This window comes from Sinocyclocheilus grahami, unplaced genomic scaffold (assembly GCF_001515645.1).
Source record: "Sinocyclocheilus grahami isolate Dianchi unplaced genomic scaffold, SAMN03320097.WGS_v1.1 scaffold37.1, whole genome shotgun sequence".
Taxonomy (NCBI): Eukaryota; Metazoa; Chordata; class Actinopteri; order Cypriniformes; family Cyprinidae; genus Sinocyclocheilus; species Sinocyclocheilus grahami.
In genome coordinates this window covers 1,799,066-1,806,670 of record NW_015505216.1, presented here as the reverse complement: position 1 = coordinate 1,806,670, position 7,605 = coordinate 1,799,066, and the positions used below count along the sequence as shown (strand labels likewise).

Sequence of the window (7,605 nt, the reverse complement as noted above, 5' to 3'; positions counted from 1 at the left end):
AAAAGAGCGACCAGTGGGAAGAATGAGTCTGGAGCCCTGTATAGGCTATACAGTGCATGAAAAGCAAACTGGTGCTCTTCTGTTTCTTTTGGTGTATGACTCCCCCTTGTCTCGTATAAAAAGCACAATAATCGCAGTTGTCTGAAACAACCGCGGTTAGATCAAATAATCGCGATTAGACCGTTATTTAATTATCGCGACAGTACTGTTAAAAGTATTAGGCACTTGTGTAAAAATGCTGTAAAATGAGAATGCTGTCAAAAATAATGTCATAAATAGATTTTCTTTATCAATTAATTTCTATTAACTAAATGAAATCAATATTTCAACATTTCATCCTTTGTGTTTAAAGCAGGTTTTGCCCTCGGTGCACTTGAGTAGAGTTCCTCAGGGAGCTTTGCAGGTAGGTTTCTTGGATATGCTATTTACCCATCATACATATAAAGTTTAAGACATCATCTAACTCCTAGACATATCAGAATGGAAAAGAACCTTACTGATGGAAATACTCCAGAGCTTATTTATATTTATTATTTTCTTCTTTTAGAATCTTTAGTTCACCTAACCTGCATGTCTTGAAACCCAGAGCAAAGCCACGCTGACACAGGAAGAACATGCAGAAAGGCCTCCCGTCGGGACTCTTGAACCCTGCTGCTTAAGCATGATTTGTTTGTTTTCATGATGTCACTAGATTGGATTTGAGTGCTGTTTTCAATTAATTAATTTGAAAATTCTATAATATTCTAATTCTATCCTTAAAAAAGTTGTCCCTTTTAGACTTGCACTCTATTAATTTACTGCTTGTTTTCTTTTTTAAAAAGTAACTAGTTTTTCTAATCGTTTTGTATTCTTTTTTGTTTTCTTTTTATTTATTATACAATTAACAAAAGCAAAAAAGGCATCTAACACTAGCTTGCTCTATTCTTTTATTATTCTATCCGTTTTCTTTTTATTTATTATATTATGTTAAAAAATTACTACGTGTACTGCATTGAGCTAACTGAGACTTGTTATAGCACTTGCATATCATTTCTCTTTTGTTGATTTTGATTGCTTCCATTGTCCTCATTTGTAAGTCGCTTTGGACAAAAGCGTCTGCTAAATGACTAAATGTAAATGTAAATATGTCAAATGCCTTGATGGCGAAATTCAATATGAGGGGTGGTGGCCAACTTGAAAAGAAGCCATTCAAAGCTACCCCTTTATACTATGTGATTCAAGGTAATTTTGGCCTTATGACATTCAAAAAATCTCTTGTTCCTTGTCTATTATTTATATAATTTTTATTGTTACCCTTTATCTATTCAGGGGATGTTCTCTAAAAGACCACCTGTCTTTATCAAAAGTGTCATGTTAACTTTCACAGAGTTACACCTACACTGTTAAAAAAAAGAAGTTATTTTACAGGTAATTGTCTGTATTTGTTTTACAGAAATTTCCCTTTTTTTCATTATATGATGAAATACCTGTTGTTTTACACATATTTTCTGTATTTTAAAGTTCCACCATTAAATTTACAGATAATTTATTGTATTTCGGTATTACATAAATGTTCTGTTTTCTTAAAGGAAATTGTCTGTATTTTCACAAAGTAATGTGTAATTTTACATAAAATGTTATTTAATATTTACAGATTATTCCTGTAAAAATAGGGAAAATAATTTTTTTGAACCACAAATCATTCAGTCAGTGTTTTTTTAGCCTATTGAAGATCTTTAATCATGTGAGGGTTAAAGTGAGGTTTTTAAGGTCAAATAATAGTATTTGTACATGTACTGTAAATGATGCATTGTTTATTTCACTACTCTTTTAACCTTGTCTTGCAAATAAATGCTCATTTGAATCATTATTCGGTACAACTCGGATTTAGGATATTTCCCACTTCAACCCGGAAATAATTTATGGAACGTCGCTCTTTTAATGTTTAAAGATATTTGCAATGTTTTAATGCTACTAATCATTAGTAACAATAATGTTACCAAGTAGCCTACTTTAAATGTTACTAAATCCAGACGTTACTTCCGGGTTTGTGGTGAGAAATATTCCACATCTGAGTTGTATGCAGCATTAGTATAACCATAACCAAGTAATATTAGATAACCAGAAAAATTTAAATACACAATGCAGAATTTCTAAAGAAAAAAAAAAACATTTCATAAGGCTATAAATAAAAGTAGTTTTTATGCATTCAAATAATTAGACATTAAAACACAGAATATGGTAACAATAAACAAGGTGAAAAAAATAGAACATTTCATAAGACCCTAAACATGTCATTTGTGTTAAACTTTTTAATAGATTTGATGTTGAATTGTATACGTTTCATTATTTAATTAGACGTGCTTTTGATTAATACAATTTAATTTAACCATTTACAAAGGAGTCCAGAACAATTTTAAAATCGAAAAAAAAAAAAAACAGAATCCAAAAATGTTTTAATTTGGAATGAAAAAAATATGGAATTTAGAAAAAATAAAACGTATTTCATAGGGTCCTAGCATAGTTATTTATTTATTGTGGTGATTTGAAGGTTGTGTCAAAAAGTTGTTGTTCTAGTCAAGTAGATAAATAGCTGTATTGTGTACCTTTTTACTTGTGTACGAACATTTTCTTCCAAATACGATAATTTTGAGCTTCTGGTACGATACTTGGACATTTCCAATCTGGCAACACTGGTGCCCAGGATGGTTGGCTGAACTGTTTCTGTACCGTACGATGCAACAGCGATGGAAAGGCGGCCAAATTATTTAAATTTATTTCAGGCTATCCATTCAGAAATGTGTGAGATAATAACGCACTCTTTCTTCAGTGAGCATGTTTCGCCAACTACAACACATTTTGACGATACTACAGCAGCCATCATACCAACCAGCTAAGTCTTTCATACGACATATTTTATATAGTGTGGCTGCACATTTGTTAAGTGTACTTCCGAAGCTAAGATGAGCATTTCTAAATGGTGTTCAGTCACATCCCTGTTGAAAAAACCAGCACATGCTGGTTAGGTATGTTTTGAAGCTGGGATGCTGGTTTGAGCTGGTCCTTGGCTGGTTTAAGCTGGTCCTTTGCTGGTTTATGCTGGTACTTTGCTTTTTTCAACAGGGATAACTGGCTTCGATAGCTGAAAGGCAAAACACTGAAAACTGCAGCATTTTTGTAAGAAAGATCAGTTGACCTGAAAAGACTCAAAACAAGCTTTAGTAAACTTATTCATATTAAAGTTTGTTCAAGTGTAACGTTATAAAGTCTTTGTGTCAGGGAGAAAGATTGAGGATCAGTGTTGCCAACTGCTTTCAATTGAAAGTAGCTAAAACTGGTAGCTAAATTATTATCTTTATTGTATGTAATGTATTATACTTTCTGTGAAACATGTGCAATGGGTTTGTAAAAGCTGTTTTTATGCATATTTTAGCCTGAGTTTTTGTTGCATTTACACACTTTTGACCAGCTGGCGTCACCAGCGTGTGGTGTTTCGAGTGCTTTGAACCAGTGAATCATTTTTCGAAGCAATTGTTTCAATTGATTCAAAGCTTCGAAAAGGTTTGTTTCTCCCATCCAGTGTTGCCAACTGTTTTCAATTGAAAGTAGCTAAAACTGGTAGCTAAATGCCACTAGATGACTGACATAACAATGGCAAAATCACTGATCTATATAAAGATGAACGTAGATCAGTGGGCAAGATGAGAACTTGGATAAGGTTTGTCCAAGAAGTTGCTATATTTGTCCCTAAACTTTTGAAAAAATCCCAAAAGGGGCAGGGAAGTCACTAAATCTAGCTACAAAGTAGCTAAATTGGCAACACTGATGAGGATTCAGTAGCAAATGTGCAAAAACAACATTTATTGGGAATTCTCAACAAAGAAGATGACGAGAGTCGGACAGGGGAAAGGTGAAGGTAACTCCGAGTAGCGCAGGGACACAAACGGGCAGCCGACACTTGAGGATCCGTGCAGCGAAGCCCACGGCAGAGGAGAGAAGGAAACTCCAGGAACTGGTCATAGACAGAGACACGAACTGAACACGGTAGCAACATCAAACGATCTGACAACACAGGACAGAAAACACAGACATTAAATAGGCCAGCTGATAAGCCACAGCTGGCGCTGATCACCGGCAACACAAGCCAAACCAACACCCACAATGACACGGAGAGGGCTCGAATGAGTCAGTGAGCCCATGAACCGTGACACTTTTCTCATCTGGAAGTACCCGCCAGTTTTTCACACATTTTGAAATGCTGAACATGGCTAACTGTATCAAAACAGTGTTGAGAGTGAATTCAGTAGGTTGCAAGTTACACCTTATATTGATTATGAATATAAACGCAACATGGTAGATGCTTTTTTCACCTGTCATATTCTACTGTACAGGTACATGTATATAGTATATTTTATTAAGAAGTGTACAGAATTTGGTCCTCCATTGTCACTGTCTTAATGCGTTAAGCGTTTTGTAATGGTTTTCTATGGGAAAACACTTAACTTGAAATTAAAAAGTGTTGCATTCACATTCTGGGCTCATTTGCTCACCTATACATATTATGTGTTTATAAGTGCGTATGTTAATCTTATAAGTAATAATTTATATAATCTTTGTGTTCTGATGAGGAATGAAACATACCTCTTGAGGCCTGAGGCCGAGTAAACTGTCGTTACATATTGGATCTTTGATTATGAAAATTGCATCTATCCTGGACTAGGCCTATATGATGCAGCTAAGTCAAAGTAAATAATATAAATTTACTTTCTATAAATTTAGCTAAAATCACATGGCAGACCAAAACATCACTGTTAACCTTCCCAGGGGGCTGTTTCATAAAAATAAGTTTACCAAATAAGCCAGGATTATTTCATTTAGTCTGACTTCTTGTCAATTGATTTGGTTCAAAATAAGTCAGACTAACTGAAATAAGCCTGGATTATCTGGTAAACTAGTTTTATGAAACAGCCCCCTGCTCAGCTTTCAGATCATTTTCTCCGTGGAACATAATGTGTGAATGTAATACAAAGTATTAAAAAACGTTTTTTTGGTTTCAGGCCGTGTGGAAAGACTGTGGTGATCTACAGCAGATAAGCATGGCAATTCTGGTGTGGAACAAGTTAACTTTTGTTATTATTATTATTAATGTTATTTAAATCTGTAATCAGCATAGACAAGTGTTCTAATGCCATATGATAATACAACAAATTATGTATTTTCTTTTCATGCAGCTCTTTCTTTCTTTCTTTCTTTCTTAAATGGTTCTTCTTTGTGTATAATTTTCAGTTCCTATGTGGTAAGGGGTAAATAAAAAAAACCAAGGACCATTTAAAACCAAAATCAGTGTAAAACAGCTGCATGAAAAGATGTCTGTTAATTTTATTGTATGAGGGGAAGCACTTTTATAGAAATCTACATTATGTATTGTAACAACAGTCATTGTTGTTTTAAGCAGAAGCCAAAGTTTATAGTTAAACAGTAGTGCTTTGTTTCATTAACTGGAACCATATGGATTACCTTTATGCTTTCTACATTACATTTTTGGATAATCAAAATGTTGGTATACGCACTCAGATGCATTTTATGCCTCAACAGATCTTGGTCAACTTTCTAAAAAAACTCCAAATGTGATCTGCAGAAGAAAGAAAAACATCTCGGAAGGCATGAGGGTGAGTAAAACATAAGAGCATTTTCACCTTTGGGTCGGGCTGGGTATTCGATACGTTTTAGGCACTGACCGAATTGCCTCGAAACATTGAGTTTAAAAAAAATGTCTTGCTGTTCGATACTACATTTAATACTTCAATGTCAGTGATACAGTAAGCATGCAGAATGCTTGATGTGCCCAAATCAAGTGCTGGTGAATGTCTGTGGAGAGGCATCAAGGGGTTTAAGAGTTTGAAAAAATCAGGAACCAATTTTGTTGTTCATTTAACTTGACATGTAATGCTTTTGTACAATGACTGATACTGTGAATGTGCAGGTTCCTTTAATAAGTACAGAATACATTGTTAATTTGACAGAAATTGGCTGAAAATGTTCCTATTTTTTTTACATATTTCTAAGTACTGTGCTCATTTCGCTACTGTCCAAACATTTTAAACTGTAATATGAACAATTGCAATGTATACCTACAGACATTTGTCGTTGTATTACAAATGTACTACCTTTTTATACAACATTTCTTTGTTATTGTAATTAATAATATCTGTATTTCAACTAAATGATTCTAGGTAGACATAAAATAACTTCTAAATACCTTTTAATTTACAGAGATTGGTTGAAGTTGTGAACTTGTTTCTGTAAAAAAGAAGGATTAATCCTGTAAATATACAAACTTTTTTTTTTAAATATGTGCTTACTGCATTTTTATAAATTATTTCGTAGTTATTGCACATGGAAAAACTGTACTTTAAAAGTAAATTACTGTAGATAGACAGATCAGTTTGATAAAATAACTCATTAAAACGATTAACCTGAAAGTTGGTTGTTTTTCTATGTAATTTGACATAATTTATCTGTTTTTCCATAGTTTAAAAACAAATTATGAACAGTAATATACTGTAATTTAATTAATTTTGACCGTAAAGTCTATTCTGTATTTTTTACAGTTTTTGCCATGTATTTTTGTGAAATGGATATTTTTTGTAATTTAACGGAATCCATCTGGAAACTCTGCTGCCAGACTTTTTGCCGTTTTTTTACAGTGTAGTTAAGGGTCTTTCTCAAGGACACCACAGTGGTATTGATGAGGGAGGGGACAAATTGCTGTTTTTTCACTAATCTAACACACATTTAATTCAGAACATCTTTTCCTCACATAAGATTATTCTAAAGTAAAATAACATGTAATACATGTTGATTACCTTTTTCTAATGCTTCATTTATGAAACGGATGCAAAATCTTTTTCCGTTGTATTTTAAATTTAGTTGTAGGACCTTAAAGACATTTTCAAAATAAGCAGGTACATGTTATTGTTGATTTTATTATTATTTAAAAAAAAATTATATTCTCTTTCCTCAGATGCTGTGAAGAGGTGAAGCCCAAATGATACAGACTCAGACATGGATGCAGCAATGCCAGAACACCTGAAGCACGCTCCAGGAAGTACCGGGGGTTGTGGATATAAAAAATTAGCCATAAACAACTTTCACAAACTCTAAAAACATTTACACCTGTGTTAACCATTATCCAGTATTTGTGTTGTTTACTTGTTTGATTTATGACTGTTTAACAATAATGCAAGACTGTTTGGGGAAAAATGGGAAAAAGACGGGACGTGACGGAGGGACGTCTTTTCAACGGTCATTAAATGTCCAAATGTTTGCTGGGAAGGCTTAGCCTTCCCCTGGCCTTGGGACTTGGGGCAAACATGCCACTAAATTGGACAAAAATGCCCCTGCACAAACAAATTAAATGTATTATGTCTGTTGCTAACAAAATGAATATGAATAGACAGTGTCGATTGCGGCATTAAATTAAGATCTGCTCATGTTGCACCGTATTTCATTTTAGGCGTTTTTACGGTGTTGCGCATGTAAACCAATCACATACAAATCTGTTGAGCTTAGGAATGCAATGGCCAATCAGAGGAGTTCAGATGAGTCATCGTTGAAACTGTTTTA

At 33.8% G+C, this 7,605-nt stretch overlaps 1 long non-coding RNA gene across 1 annotated transcript; it reads left to right on the top strand.

Annotated features, from left to right (window-relative positions):
* Positions 1–363: 363 nt before the first annotated feature.
* On the top strand, positions 364–7,237 carry LOC107581778 (uncharacterized). The gene is made up of 2 exons (XR_001608861.1): positions 364–403; positions 7,004–7,237. It is a non-coding gene; the product is annotated as an uncharacterized lncRNA (long non-coding RNA).
* The last annotated feature ends 368 nt before the right edge of the window (positions 7,238–7,605 follow it).